We start from the raw sequence: 17,298 nt of genomic DNA, 5'->3' as shown, positions 1-17,298 counted from the left end.
AGGAGACTCCGTCTGTACCAGAAATCAGCAATCATTTCATCTTTGCCCATTTTTTTTTTTTGTGTTGCTTTTCAGCCTTTAGCAGGAATGAACGCTCTGTCATTGACAGTGTATGGCAGTGCCACAAAAAGTGGAAGCAACGTAATTGACAAAAGGTTTTATGCAACCAATGACACAACCACTTACACCCCCACACACACACACAGTCACACATGCAGAGCTATCGACACGCAAAAATTGGAGACGCGTTGAAAAGATCAAAGCCGTTCAATTGTCAGTGACGAAAGCTTGAGAGCATCGCAGGTGCTCTGGGAGAGGGTGGAGGGGCCTATAGAAGAATGGCAGGATGGCAATGTGGGAGGTTAAAATGCGGGTTCCCAGCACTTGGATGAGCGACACACATAGGAGCAGCGTGTGATTTGTCAAAGCACGCCATGATTTGTCCTGCCCCTGGGACAGTTCGCACTCATACAATTTTTGCTGGGTTCTGTTCAGCTATGACTGAGGCTGAAACTGTGCCGCTGGCAGAAATTTGTGACATTTGCAGTTTCCACAATGAAACTGGCAATTATGCAAAGAGATGGAAGAGAGAAAATGTGCGATATTTAGCATAGAATTCGAGGGAAATCAGGCAAAGGGCAACAGAAAAGAATACAATAAGGAGGAACAAGATGAATAGTAGTATCCTTTTAAGTCTGATTCACATATTATACCATCGAAAATAAATATAGGAAATTAAATATTTCGTATGTGTAAATAAAGGCCTTGAAAAAACTATTTGAATATGAAGAGGCAACTCTGTTTGTGTTCTGACTGCATGTTCCTCTATTTCAACTATACTATTGAAATTCTCGAAAATAACTTATATTCATTTCCTTAAATCCTAGACCTTCCTAGGTTAGAGGAACACTTTCTATTTTTATATGTGACGCTCATGTTCCACTTGATTTCTTTCTTGGGGTATGAAGTGTATTTTAAATTCCAGTTCATGTGCTTTTATGATCCATAAATAACCATATATTAGGCGATGTATTAAATCAGTCTGAGGCTAACTTAGTGAAACTTGGTAACATCCTCATCTTTATGCCTAAACATTCGTATGATAAAATTGTAAATCAATGTGTCTTTCTCTCACTTATCATAATGAAATTCAGTACTTTTAATCAGTTTATATAACGTATTATATACACACTCTCAAAATTTTGAAAGCTGTACTCAATTCTCTAACGGGTTGAAGGTAAGAAACTATTGAATTATACCGATCAGAATCCTTCACAATGATATAATCGCCCATGCAGTTGACGGATTAAAGATGTGCAGTCCCGGCGCTTGTTGTCAACCTTGCTGCGTACCTTGCTGTCAACCCTGCTGTAGCCCTTGTTGTGGCCCTTGCTGTGGCCCATGCTGTAGCCCCTGCTGTAGCCCCTGCTGTAGTCCCTGCTGTAGTCCCTGCTGTAGTCCAAACTGTTGCAGTGGTTGCTGTGGTAAATGTGGACCGTGTTGCTCATCAGGTTGCTGCGGTGGCTGTTGCAGCGGCTGCTGCGGTAGCTGTTGCGGTCCGTGTTGTGGCAGTTGTTGTGGAAAATGTGGGCCATGTTGTGGACCATGCTGTGGGCCCTGTTGCAGTCCTTGCTGCGGCTCCTGCTGTGGTCCTTGCTGTGGACCCTGCTGCAGTCCATGTTGCGGATCCAAATGCTGCTAACCCACTGATCGTCGTCAATCGGTTAAGCAACTGTTCAAGTCCTGCGACAAAATACTACTGATCTATATATATATATATACATATATATTCGTTATGACCCGTTAGAGAATTGATATAAGACATCCACACTTCGAGCAATAAAAGAAAATTGTAATTCAAGGAACTTGTAAATATTCTTTATTTCCGTTTGACTGTCCGTCCGTTTAACACCTAGACCTCAGATGTTATAAGAGATAGTGCTATATATTTTTTTTCGACACCACTTGTAATGTTTGCACGCAGATAAATTTTGTTTAAATTTTTTGCTACAACCACTTTGGCCCCCGAAAATAAAAAAAATAAATAAATCGAAAAGAATAGAGTGTAATTTTAGAGACAAAGTCACTATTCTTAGTGCATACAACAATCGTATTGATCAGTTCTGAAAATTTGATTGTGATCATATAAAAATTGAATAAAAGTTATTGAACAAATGATTTTGTATGGCAAATAACGCTTAGTGAAAACGGGTCTTAGTTGCTTTGGTTGACAATATCAATTTGTTTCTACATCGATATACTAACTATAATCTTCGGTATATTTTAGTATTTTTGGGTATATTAATTGGGTATATTAATTACAATATAGTTTTAATACAAATGGGTTGCGAGTATCTCGCAGTCGAGCATACTCGACTACCGACCTCTTACTTGTTTTAGTTTGTGGCAACATATAACTAAAGTCAGTGAAAAGAAGAAAAATAATACTAAGTCAATTTTACATTTCAAATTACTTAAAACTATTTAGCTTTTAAGGAAATGTCCCACATATTGAAGACAGTCTTGTTTGCTTCTGGCAGGATATTAATGAAAGAATGTGATGAAACATTTTGCATTGCCTTCGCTCAGGTAAAAGTTGGTCATTTGAAAGTTATGTGAATTAGTAAACAAAACTTTGTGTACGAAAAATTAATTAAAATATCAATTTCAGCAACATGACAGGGCCACTACACGACAACGAACAACATCTACACGCAGCCGAAAGGAAATACAACACACATACACATTCGAGACACAAATACAAAGATGAGTACCAGAAAATACTTACAAGCTTTTTCGGGGGATACGCACAAAGCCAACGATGACAACTACAAGATTCTGTGAGATGCTCGTATTCTCGCATAACCGGATGTTATTTACAGCTGCTGCAGTCAGCGGCAGCTGACACAACTTTGCATACTTTAATTAAACATTCTACACTGCAGATGTACATACACACACACAAATACACAGTCGGATATACGAATATGTATCTACATACATATACAGAACGAGAGGGAAACTTGAACAGATACAAATACAGAGCAAAGCAAGCGAAGCAAAAGTTTAAATAAATGCTTGTTAAATGTCGCAAAATTGCCCGCAGACTTTTCCCAGCACTTACTAAGTAACTACGTTTGAAATTCTGCGGCAGTTACTTAACAATTTCACTGGAAAATGCCCATAAGCATTCTCTGTGCATATACTATACGGATCCAGCAGATACAGATACATTTACAGATAACTTCTCCAGATACACATAGCACTCTTCTCAACCGAATGCCAGGGTCCAGCCACTGCGAACTTAATTAGGGTTAATTAATGTTAGAAAAACACACAGACGCACACACATAGAGTCACAGACACATTCACAGTCGCAGATATTGACTAACGACAAATTGGCATACAATTTACATTCTGCTGCGACGCACAAATGGAGGCAGCATCAGCTGGAGCAGCCAAACCGGAAATGAGTTTTCAAAAGCCCGGAAGGCAGCAATTATGTGAGTAACTCTGTAGTAAACGCACTCTTTTACTCTGTCTTTCTTCCTCTATTTCTGCCACTCTATAGTTATCACCTATTTTTACCACAGTTTTAATTGCTCTACTCTTTTTATAATACTGTTGAATGCTGACATGCTAATACACTCGCATGGGGTCCGAAATTAGATGCCGCCTCGCATTGGCAATCTATCGTATCAGTTCGTTCAACATTCTCCATAGGTAGACGTGAGTCCAGAAACCTATTTGCATATCATCATCCAACGCCTGCCTCGAATCCCTTTCTTTGTCAAACGGAAAAGCACAAAAAGTGTCTTCATGTTTGTGTACTTTGCGTATGTTTACACCATGTAACATGGCAAATCCAATTTAGTCTGCTTTTCCTCACTCCCCACGAAGGTACTCTTTTGCTATGTACTGTGTGTCAGCTCAACAGTGGCCTTGGGGCGTGGCCTGCACGGCCCCTTTAAGGTACATAGCTCCTTACCATACAGTTCACTCAATCTCAATGTGTACCTCGAATGTATTTTATTTTATTTCACCTTGGCCGTAGACTAACGAATTTGCTGTCCCCAAAGGGTGCTGACAACTTTGACAAAAAAGACAAACTTCTGACTGAAAATTTCGGTCAAAGGTGGAATCAAATTTAATCTTTAAGTCCTCTATGAATTGAACCTATTGAAATCATTCAAGTTGTTAACAAATATATCTTTGGCAAGCACTAGAATATTTGAGTTATAGTAATATCCAACTTACTAATAAATACAATTGCATATATTTAATCCAATTAATTTAGATTCCATACTGATTTAATAGAATTTATTCACGATCCGAATTCAAACTATTGAGAAAGTCTGACGTATACATTTATGATTTATAGTTGCATTCAGAAATCAAAAAAAAAAGCTTTAACATACACATTTGCCACAAGTTACCATAAATATTTGATTTGTTGCGAATTAATATGAATGCAGCATGACCCAAATGCTAAAATGTTTTCATTTTTTGCGCTAGCAACAAATTTTAATTATACTTCAGATAAACGTGATGACCAATATTTTGGGTTTATATTACGATAACACACATTGCACGCCCATCTGCGTTTGACGCGTTTCAATAGCAAAGCGCACTAAATAATAAAATAAATATATTTATGATGAAACGCAAAAAACCACAGAGTTGTACATGAGAGCAAAAACATGAAGAACAACAACCTTGCAGCACTGAACACTGACAACCATTAGGTCATGCTTAATAAACTCAAATAGTCTGTGGTTTTTACCATTTGTGCGCCTCACTAGACTGAAAGAGTGTCTATCAGAAATGCATTTGGAGCATCGATTATCACGTATTTTGCATTTGTCGCTTTGTTTCAATCCATTTATTATGCTATTTATTTATTAATTATACAACAAATTATGTGTTTATCGCTTTCCAGCTAAAATTGACAGTCTTGACCGCACACAAGTATGCAAACAGATTTGACCGCTCGCTTAAATTTCTTTTTCAGCTCCGATTGTTTCCTATTTTCCGAATGCGGTTTTTGCCACCAATCATGAATGGTTAATTTTAGATATACATAATTAGCTACGAAATGTACACTATTTTATAATTACTTTCTCTCTCTCTCTCTCTCGCTCTTGTATTTCAAATTGAATTATCTGAAAAATATAGTTTTCTCGTGTTTTGTGGTAGGTGAAATTGATGTATTATGAATGAATTGCAACGTTAATTTCACCGATTTGTCGCTGGTAACATGTTGCAAGCCGAAAAACATTCGTTTTCAATTTGCAAGTGGCAAACAAATTGCTATAATGTGAATGCTGGTGGAATTAACTAAATTTTTGGCAAATCCGCATAATGTATTTGATAATGAATGAAACGAATGAAATAGAATATTTTGCATTTACCACTCATTTAGTTGTTGTTGTAGTTGTGGGCGAATTAGAATTCGAGTTGAGCTCCACGTTATGTAATTTCCTAATGGACACTGACGTGAGTGCTCCAGATACAGACATAATAGCACTCTCCCGCCGCACGTTTAATATAACACCCACTCTTACGAGTACGGCGAATAGTACATAGCGTACATGTGTAGGTGTAAATCTCCACCTGTGGCTACATTCATCCATCATTAGTTCAACACAAAAAGGATTTTATGATGCGGTAATGGTGACATAAAAGCACGCACCTCTCCTTCCACTTGAAGCGGAGTGAAGTGAAGTGAAGTGAAGTGTAGAGTGTGCACCAGCAGTTGAGGGGAAATTGAGGTATTGCCGGGGTTGAAGTATTTTTTATGTTTTATGCCTTTTGAGCAAACAAGTTGGCGTATTTTTGAGCTAAGCTCAGCACATACTGCGGACATAAACTGTCGACTCTCGACTGCCGACTGTCGACTGTCGACTCCCGACTGCCGACGCAAAGGCTGTCACCTTTTTACAAACATTTTAACTAAGCCACAACTTCCGCAACGTGCCATTCAAGCCGCTCGTATACAGTGCCTCCCTTCCGTCATTCTACCAGCTCATCTGCTGATCATAAAATGCATAGTAACTTTCAGCCAACACGTATATTTTTATACCCTTTAATTTCAATTGCTGGCAAAGAATTTTTACAAAAATTTTGGCAATATTTTGATAAATTCATATTATCAATATCAATATATCATAAAGTGAATTGAAAAACTTTTCAATGATAAGTTTGGTATACCCAATTGTTAATAATAGTCCAGGGTATGCCAAGCATAATAGTTAAGTGTACATTACTCGTATTTGATGTTGTATGGTTGGCTGTGTGGGCATGCGATGTTCACACGTAGCTGACCGACTTTGGCCGTAACTCAACTGTATGTCGCATAACTTAGTTTTCTATGCTTAATACAGTTTTACGGGCACTGCACAGCATCCGGACTCCGAACTCCGGAGTATACCATCTCTCCCTCCCTCTCGTTCTTTGTGTCACCCCCTCGGTTTCTTGTTCCGCTGTCAGGAGTCAGAAGCGACAACATTGCCGGATGCTCTGCAAATACTTTAAAACGCATAAAAATTCCAACACGTCGTAAACTCGAAGCTTTTAGCATCCCCTCTTCGCACCCCTTAAACAGTCAGAAATCAACTACACACACACACACACACACAAAGATATGACCAGCCACAGGCAGAGAAACTCGCTTTGTTGCAAGTCATGCACATCAAGTGAAGTTGTTGCTGCCTGTGGTTGTTATTGTTGCTTTTGTAGTTGTTAGTTGGTTTCGTCTCGTCTCGTCTCGTCCCGTCTCGTCTCATCTTGCCACCGTCACGGACACCTTGTCTGTTCCGCTGCAGTTAACCTGTAAAGTAGCGCAATTTGTTGATAGCAGCTGAAATTTCATTTGAGAGTAGTTTATATTTTTTATGCTCCCATAATGATGCAACTACGACTGCAGTCCGTGGAGCATGCATGAGGAAAAATGTAATGCGCTCTAAACACGTTTTGCGAAAAATTAAAAAATAAAATTAAAAAGAAAGTGCAAATGCAAATGCAAACGTAAATGCAAATTATAATAAAGGGAATTGTTTCTTATGTCAATTATGCGGACTGCATAACTACTTTGTGTAGAATGTTGCACGACTACCGCGCAAATAACTCAAAGATAATTGCTGTTGCTGCAAAAGTATCTGACAGATACACACGAGGACAAGTGCTGTACAAATGCAAAGTAGTTGACGTGCACTCGAGAGATAGCCTTTAATTTCGTTTAAAAATACATGGAGCATGTCTTCCCAGCTGCACTTATTTCTATATGACACATCCTGTCTTTATGTGTCGAAAGCTTTGAACTTTGTACCAAGAATGCTGGCACGTAGCTTGTCGTCTAATTTACTTAGGTGCAAGATATTAAAAGATAAACGACATCCTTTAAGTACCATAAAAAATGCAAAGCGCTAACAAATTTATTTAACTGCGCATGTGAACTTTTTATGGACAGAGACGAAAGTTTCGCTCAGTTTGCTGAAGCTCGGTTCACCTCAGTGGAGTCAACATTAATATCACTTTACCTCAATCTGTCCAATTTACCAATAAAACTGCTGCTGAATCACAGCCGAAAGCGCTTTAAACTGCAATGGCAAAGTATAGTAAAAGCGTCGCAACTCCATATTGTGGCCAAGTTCGAGGATGCTGCAATATATGCTTCGAGTAGAATGTGTTGATGTTGTTGCAGGAGCAACAAAACTGCCTTTTAACTTTTGCATAAAAACAACGAAGCCGGCAGCAGTTAGTGCAGCAGAGTCAGCATCAGCGTCAGCGTCAGCTTCAGCAAAGGATGCAACTTTCAACTGCTAAACGAAAATATAAAACACTTAACTCGACGGCATCCAACGATGGTGATGCTGAAGCTGAAGCTGAACCTCATGATGCTGCCCTGCTGCTGTTGACGGTGACTCATTCAAACTGTGGAACGTGGAACGTACCAGAGATGCCTCCAACCAAACCAAAATACACACAACTTACAAACACACACACAAACACACTCCCACACACGCACACATGGTTTACTTACCCAGACAGAGTGCTTGGCCCATCTCAGCTCTTCTTTGCCCTGTAGCAGCTACAATTTGATGGCACTGTGCGACACTCGGACTGCCCGACCAGCCGGCTGATGGACCGACGGACGGAGTGACAGATCGACAGACTACCAGGCAAACAAACAAGCAACAGAGCAGGAGCAGACAGGGCACAGCGTTCGCTGGCTGGCTGTAAATTTGGGTCAGTTTTTGGCAACAGACAGTAGCCAAATGCTACTCCATCTGGGTGCCAATAACAAACAGTGGAAAAAGGATAAATAAATACGACTAAAAACAATTTGTACCTTTGCTTTATTTGTTCCCATTTTGTCTAATTAAAGAAAGAAAACGTACTTGAACGAAAAGAGCTTAACAACAATTTAATATATTTTTAAACTTATTCTTAAAAACTAATTGAATATAATTTTTAAAATAATTTTTCCTTCTCCTCCGACCCTATAAAGTATATATATTCTTAATCAGGGCTATGTCCATCCTAGATTTTAGAGAATATAAAAAAGGCTGTAATACTTTTTCGACTTCACTTGTTTTGTTTGCAGGCAGATCAAATGTGTTTCAATTTTTTTTTTCTTGTTTTTATTTTATGTATTGAGAAGAATACTCACTAGCTTGAATAGAGCTATAATATTTACAATACTTTTATATTATTATATCACTATTAACAAATTTATAAATTTCTCCATCAATATTTAATGTATATAATTTATGTATTTCGATTTTATTTGAATGTAATACTGATATATAAATTCGAAACATATGATTCAATAATAAAGCATTTCGTTAGTAAAAAATAACAATTTATAATAATAGATAATAAAAGATTAACGATATCTTCCAATTTCTCAACTCTTTTTTATGAGCTAAAATCCACTGTGCGAACTTTGCTTTGGTAGTTGTCAGTGGAAAACGCGACCTTATTGTACTATATTGCCAGTGTGAAGAGAAGTGAAGGGGAAACTTTGCGTGGTTTTAATAAATAACGGGCGAAGTTTAAATTGCCGTTAGCATAAATTATGAGCAGTTAGAGCCTTTGGCTGCTGTGCTCGCATTGAGTCAAAGACGACGCCATTCTGGCTGCGCATCGTCTTGACGATGAGAGCCAGCAAAAAGCAGCATTCGCTTCTATTTTGGTTATGAATTTGGGCAGCTTTGTTACCAAGACTCAATGGGGAGGCAAAGAGAAATTTCAATTTGCCTGCATGCTGTTTATGGGGCACGGGAAATGACGACCAACTCATAAAGCATTTCCTGCACTCATGAATCGACTGCAGCCACAGAAAGAGCAGCAGAAGCAGCTGCCTTGCAGTTGTTTTTGTTGTTACTTTACTGAAGTTCTTGGGTTTCTTTTTTTCGCTTTTCGTTTTTTGTTTGTCTATTCTTAGAAAATGGAACAGTTCTTGGTTGCTCGCGCAGCCTTGGGTTGCTATTATACGCCGCGGGTTGCCTTTATGTTTACCTATAGATTTCAAAGCCAGCGTCAAAAACGGCCAGCATATCCGGTTCTTAGAGCATACTTTCCAGCGAGTTTCGTCTTACATTCAGACCGCAAGTATTTCACATTGTTTGCCAGCAAATAAAAGGAATAAAACTAAACCCCTTCGCATCGCATCGCATAGCATCGCGTGCTTGTGTTTATTTTTTTTCCCCCGACAACTCATTGGAGTGCCATTATTTCCACTGTGCAGTGAGCCCACTAAAATTTGTGCTCACAATTCCTGCAGGCTTTCAACACTCATGCAAAATACACTCTCCGCCCTTAACCATAATAATAGCTTAAAGTATTTTAAGTAATTCAGCAGTAAATAAATAAATATATATTTTAAACACATAAAATTATTAGCATATGTTAATTCTTTGAAGAAGTAAATAAGTAAAAGTAGTAAAAGCATAAATAGAAAATTAAAATTTGTATTTATTTGCCAGACTATTCATTATTTCATTACTTAACCGAGGCTCCAAAAATTTTTTATATAGTACAAAAACAAAATTATATTTAAAATATCTTTAATTTGATCGTAAACAGGCACAAAAAAGAATCTTCCAATAAGAGTAGGTGAAAATATAAATAAAATTTGCATTAGCAAGGCCTAAAATGGTCGGAATAAACGTTAGTTAGTTGAAGAAATTCCCTCAGATAATTTGAGTCCGTTCAAGTCAATCAGCTTTTCTTCAAACGTTTTAATACAATTTTCGTGACAATATTCTCTTAAAGAGAGGAAAGAGTCGGAGTTTATGTGAAAATAGACTAAACTTGCATTTTCACACAATATTTTCATCTTCATTTTTAGTTTTCTCGATTTAAATGATTTTACCAGCTTGCATAGGATTATTGAAAGAAATCCAATTTTGTTTTAAGTCCAGCAGTTCGAACCACATTTTGTGTGCTTAACTTTGTCAATGTTCTTCATATGGTATTTGCCTTTGACCTCTTGCTTAGATATAGACAACCATGATATACTATAGACAGCAGCCAGTCCCCAGCATCCATTGGGTGCCATTTGCATTTAAAATTCGAACGAATTTTGTTTTTATTTTGATGCTAAAATGCACTGAAAATGAATTTTTGCATAATGTCCTTAAGTGGGTGAACACTCAAACGGGTAAGTGAGGCTGTGTATATGTGTTTGGGTATTTGAGCCAAGTCAAAACCGAAGCGGGTAACGAATTCTAGAGAGAATTTTGCGGCCTGGCACAAAAAGAGCAACCTGGGAACCCAAACGACCAGCGGAGCCAACGAGTTGAGTTGCCCAACCATCCGACCATATATGCAAATTGCGCGCATTGCTCTGTCATGAATTGTCACCCATTTTCCAACTGAGATGCTTCGACACGCGTCCTGAGGTCTGCACCACTGCATCAGCGAGCGCAGAGCGGCGCAGGCACAGGCACAACGTGCATGTTGCGTGGGAGTGGCAATAGGAATTGTCCGACACCCGCGCCCACCACAGCTCTTTGTACATCGCCATTGACAGCAGTCCCTAGAAGGCAGGGCCAAACCACAAAACACTCTGACAGCAGCATTCACTGCTGCAACATTACAGCATGCATCGGTGTACGTGAGTGTGTGTGTGTTTGGATATGTACGAGTATTCGACACTCATACGCCCTGTGCTCCATATGGCAATCGGCATGAATATATCTGCTGCTAATATTGCCCACCAAATGGCTTAGAATTGCTAATTTGATCAGTGTGTGCACGTGTAATAATCCTTTCTTCCTTTACGCCGAAAAGCGTTTTTTTGGTATTGCGCATACGCAACGTTTTTCGCCCTATGTTCTCTTGTCTTTCTATTTCTCATTTTATGAGGCCATTCGAGCTGGCCGTAAAGATTGATAATTATGTCAGGCTAATATTATGCGCCATAAAAATGTACATCAAAACCAAAATGTTTTATGGGATATATTTTGATTTTGCCCTCTTGTCTGTCCTTCGCTTATTTTTTGGTCTACACATTTTTTTATTATTATTTTTTTTACTTTAATGGACAAAAGCACACTGTAGCTGTCGGAACCAATGCATATAAACAATAACAATTGAAATAATAGCAAAAGCGTATTCAGTTTTATTCTTGCAGCCCAGTCAACGGCGTTGATGTGAAAGGCTTACAATGCAAATCCCCCAATGCCGTATTCTCTTTATATTCATTTTCATTCCTGTCCTCCCTTGGTCTCAGCGCTGTTCTTATCTATCTGACTGCCCGACGATTTAATCGCAGTAATGGAAATGTCTTTTTTTTATTAGAGGTATCAGTTTGAACGTATTTCTATTCGAGTGTTTCCAGTTTCAATTTGTAATAACTTTTATCTATTCGTTTGCGTTGTCATTGAACGTTGTGGATTCTAGAAAAGCCGATTGGTATTTTGTACTTTCAAATATTTACTATAGCTTTCATTTACTGTCAAGAACAACCCAAAAATACTAATGATTTAATTTATAATCAAATGTATAAAATATTAATTAATACTTGACAATTCAAATGGCTGAGACCAGAAAAGAAGCAAGAAATTAAAAAAATACATATTAATTATGCATTGAAAAAAAAAAATACGTCAAAATTAATTTAAAGTAACATACAATTTCATGACTAACTATAATTTTTCAAATAATTTTCGCTATTGCGTTTCAATTTTTTTTTTAAATGAACTAAATGAATTTCTTGACTCATTTGTAAATATCGTTTTAAGTGCAAAGCTGAAAAACTGGTGGGAAATGTCGTGTAACTGAGGCCAAGTTGATGTTAAATGGCAAGTTACTGTTTCTAAACAAATGCCAGCATTTGGGAGTATGCAATTCAGCTTTCGATGGCTGCCGCTGGGTATTCAGCTGGCTCTCGTGTCGCCAAATTTATGGCTAACAATATTTTTGAAAACTATGCAGGGTCGAAGGAAAAGCACAACGAAAGTTGGCGAATGGGGAAAGAAGAGCAGAGAAAACGCACAACAAATGGCAAACAACGTAAATAAACAACGCGTTGCTCATGGCCGGAGTTTGGGATGCATGAAAGGATCGGGGATCGGGGATTGGGGGACTGAGAATTGTGGAGCTGCTGCGGAAGGAAAGGGAACAATGCGGCAACGTAATTTGAATGCACAATGCAAGCCGAGCTCGTGCTCTGTTATGTGTGCTGCTTGGTAATGCAGAGACATGCAGCAGGATGCGGCATGCAGCATGCGGCAGTTCACCCACTCGTTCGGTTTTATCTTTATGCCTTGTGTCATTTTTTCCTTGTTTCTTTTCTTTTTTGCGCTCTCCTTTTTTTGTTGTTCAACGCTTATTGCATTTGTCTCGATTCGTTTGGTTCGCACAAAAACAAATTGCCGGAAGTATGCAAATACATGATGCAGCTTATCAGATATTGTTTGAGAGTTTGGATCTGACTCTGCTTGTCGTTCTCTCTCTCGGTCTCGCTTTCTCTCTCGCTTTGGCTGTGAGAGTGCGGCACTTGGCACTCATTTGCCTTGCAAAGCAAAGGACGCTCACCGCTTCAGGATCGTTGTAAACAAAAGTAAGGCGACAGCAAATAACTCTCAGAAACACTTGTTCCGAATTGAACTGTCAGCTGCAATGGCTCCGCCACCTCCAACCATTGCCACCCACCCCTCGACACTCATCCCTCATCCCTCACCCCTGCCGCTGCCGTCGCCGCTGCCATTGTTGCCCGCCGAAATTGAATTACATTTTCGCTCTACGAGTACTTTATGGTAAAAGGCCCGTCACAAGCCAAGAGTCCAGACAGACAGACAGCAAAGATAAAAATTAATTAAATATTTTTATCCATGTCTGCCGCAGATTCTACTTTTTATTTTCAATTTTTCTCCTTCGTTCTATTATTTTTGGCTAAGACTCAAAAATTGCTCATCTGCTTTGAGTAGTTCTTTTTATTCACGCTTGAATTCTTTGTCGGCCTTGTGACAAAGAAGATGCGATTTTCGGATGCCAGTTTAAACGTAAAGCCAACAAAATATTATTGCATTGTAATTATAAGATAATACGAGTGAAGCCCTAAAACCATTCAACTAATTTCAACAAATATTTACATTTGGTCTGCATCTTAAAGTATTGATTAAAAGGCACTTTATGTTGAAAATTTTCTAGCTAACTTAAAGAAGTTAATGTACATTGAATTGTTTCATGACTCTCATGTTATTTCGATTGATATACTTTACGTTTTATTCAAATTCTTCAAATAACTTGATTAATTTGTAGTCAATAAGTTAATGTTAAGCTGTTAAAGCAACTTTCCTGAATTAAGCTACCACAATTTGCTGTTTTCCACATCTGATTCACATGTTGTATTTTTTTCACTGAATAACAATATTCACTGTCATTTGTAATCGATCGAACTTTATGACATTTATAGAGACTGACAGAAAACAGGACTGACCACGCTGGACATGAACCAGCCTAAGGCGCCCCAAATAAGGAAGGACATCCCATATATGTTTACAGATATACATACTTATACATACTGCTTTGATATTTCCATTCTTTTTATACATTCTCATACTTCTCGCCTTGAACGGCGCCCTCAAGAGAGGGATGGCCATTGTTTGAGGGCGTTCTATCGCCGCACTGTCCTGAAACTTATTGATAAATGATTGTGAAGGATTTTTATTGGTTTTACTGTCAAAAGGCTTGTCTCCAGCTTGGCTCTCTGGAATTGACGGCATGGACAAACCCTCCTGGTTAACTGAGATAGTCGAATGCATAGCTGGCTGCTGTTGTGTCGGATGATTGTGTGGACCAGCCCCAGTACTCTGATGATGCCAACCCTGTCTTCAGCTTATCAACAGTTTAGCGGCTTTTGTGTCTGACAGGTGAATAAAAGCAGCTGTCAACACTCTTTTTTACATCCACCGGTGTGCTGTTCTCTGCTGTACTGTACTGTGTGTGTTGAAACTTCATTAATATTGATATATAGCATTTTGATGTTGTTTATGCTGTTCATAAAATATATAGGAGGCTTTCATTTTTGGAAGCCACTCATTGAACTTTCAAAAAACACTGCGATTTATATCATAGGACTCTTAACTGAAGAATTAAGAGTTCAAAGACTTTATCGTAATATTTTAGATAATTAAGCAACAATACAGAAAAAGCAGAACCAAATTGTGTGAAAACTTAAATCTCATAAACCAATTCAATGGCTCCATAAGCTCCAGATAGTCACCAAGCATGTGTGAGGAGTTATGCTTGAAATGAGATATAAACGATGATTCAGTTTTGGTTTTAAATCTGCACTTTACTGTTAAATTTATTGATACACTCTGCTCGCAATAAAAATTGATGGCAAAAACACATTTGCAGTCAGAAAGATGGGCACAGGGTGTCAGCTATAATTTTTCATTTCATTGTTTTGTTTTATTTTGTTATTTTCCACGTTTTTGTTCAGTATTCATTTGGCGTCGTGGGAAAATTCGCGAATGCAATGGATAAACCTTCGAAAAGCCAAAGTTATAGAAGGCAACGGGCACAAAATTCTTTCTCTCTTACACAAGAAAAATTCGTGAAAATGGCAGACGGAACTGGAAACGGATTTTTTTTTAATATTTATTTCGCGAAAAAAATGCGAGCGCACTAACAGTAAGTGGATGACCAAGAAGCGAAAAAGAGAGTCGGAGAGAGGGGCAGCAGCAACATGACATCTAAAAACTTCAATAAAACCAAACAGACGGAAATGAAAGCAGAAAAATAATGTCCCAACCTAAAAAGGAAAGTGAAAAGTTTTTCAACACAAAAAAGTCAAAAATTATAAGCAAAACACAGACACAAAAAAGAAAGAGAGCGTTGTTGATTTTATTTTTATTGACATAATTTATATGCGTGCAGCAGCCGAGCAGCTATCCGCATCCTTGGCCGGACAATATTGCGTATACGTAACGCACAAAAGGTACAACATACACAAGACATTTGGAGCACTTTTAGAGTACTTAAGTGACATAGTCTTGGACTTTCTTTTTCTTTGACTGCCAATAGAGGCGTTTAATGCCAAGCCAATCAAACGAGCAAAGAAATAGAGAGTAGGAGAAAGCAAATAGAAAGAAAGAGAAGCGAAGCGAAAAAAAGAGCAAAGTTTTGGCCGAATGCAAATCATTTTTAAATGCTAACAAATTTCGGCCAATTTATTTTACGCTCCTTCGAAATAAATTACAACAAAGCCGCAGCGCATGAAAAAGTTATGAATAATGTTTAAAAATAAAATGAAGCTCCCAACGAAATGGCAAATAAATCAATCTTACGCCAGACCAGTAACCGAAGCAAGCGTAAAAGTCACTGAAGCTGGCTGGGTGGGAGGCAGACGACGGTAGTTGAAGTACAATGTACTCGTAAGAGCAACGGCAAAACTTACTGCCCCATGCAGTAAGAAAAAATCAATATAATATTCTATAAGTACGTGAAAGTCTTGCTAGCTGGGTCAACTGTTACACTTTCTTTTTGGTACTACAGCAGCAGCAGTAGCAGCAGCAACAGCTACAATAGTTAAAGCTTAAGCCCCAACACGGAATTTTTTTTTAACCCCCAATCACTGGGCTTAACATATTTATGCTTTTTCTGCTCTCTTTTCAGCAGATATTTTTTTTACAATATATTCGTGTGCTCTTTAGGGTTTAAAGTTTGCTTTTGCCTCGTGGCTATCTGCCTCTGACTAATCATTTACAATTCAACATTTTTTTCCAAGCTCATGAATTATGTTTCCATGTTTTGCTTTTTCACTTCCTTTCCATTTGTGTGGAAGCGCTTCAAGTCGATGTCGACAGCAAAAAATACGCTAATAGCTTCTTATAACATATAACAGCAATGGGGCGAAATCAAGCAAACATTATAGTATTTATTTCATTTTCATTTTTCCCCTTTATTATACTTTTCTCTTCTTCTTTATTATTATTAGACCTGTTTTGATATATGGTATTCATATAAATAAGTTTACAAAACTAGGTGTATTATTATAGATTATTATAGCTATTCTATGCATTGCAATATGGCCTTGTATGAAATTAGCAAAATAATCTGTAATCACGAAATTACAATAGTGAAAAGCCACACAAAGCACACTAGTCTTTGAATCTCTTCACTCTCGACCGTCGACTAGGCGAGTTAACTGCTTTGACATTAAGTATCTATAAGTGTGTATGAGTACACATTCGCATAAGTGTGCGTGATTGCATTGAAAACCAGTTGAGAGGCTGATGCACAAGGGGCGTATACTTGATTTGTATATCTACATATATGTAAATCGACTGTGGCAACTGAACCAACGTATATTTAATTATGTGCCTTGTTCAGCTGTCAGGTCCATACACTTAGAATATTCAGTCATTTGCAATATGGATGTACATATGTTATGTATGCAACAATGAATTTCATGGCAGAATTTCAAAATATATTACATGTAGCTAAAATATTTGGATTGCATTTGATCAATTTTTGTCATCATTAAATTTTGCGATGAATATTTACCAGTCTCAAATTGCTAGATTCAGAATATCACAAATCCAACTGGTTGAATATTTTCAGGACATCAGTCGATGTCAACGGTAATATCAACAATCTCATGAGCGTCAGACAGATACTCATTCATTTTTAATGTACGTTGAATTACACATGCATTTCACATGACAATTGGACTACTAGTTTGTTTGAATTCACAGCCAGTTCGTTGGCTTTTTGTATCCCTTAGTTAAAGTCAACCCAAAAGCATAGACTTTAACTAAATTTGGAAAAACTTTCGTG

At 37.9% G+C, this 17,298-nt stretch overlaps 1 protein-coding gene across 1 annotated transcript in view; it reads right to left on the bottom strand.

Annotated features, from left to right (window-relative positions):
• The window catches only part of LOC132785990 (hemicentin-2), a 71,841-nt gene that overhangs the window by 21,198 nt on the left and 33,345 nt on the right, over positions 1-17,298 (bottom strand). The gene's annotated exons all lie outside the window — the stretch shown is intronic.

Source organism: Drosophila nasuta, chromosome 2R (assembly GCF_023558535.2).
Source record: "Drosophila nasuta strain 15112-1781.00 chromosome 2R, ASM2355853v1, whole genome shotgun sequence".
Lineage (NCBI taxonomy): Eukaryota > Metazoa > Arthropoda > Insecta > Diptera > Drosophilidae > Drosophila > Drosophila nasuta.
This window is presented reverse-complemented; position numbering and strand designations above follow the sequence as displayed.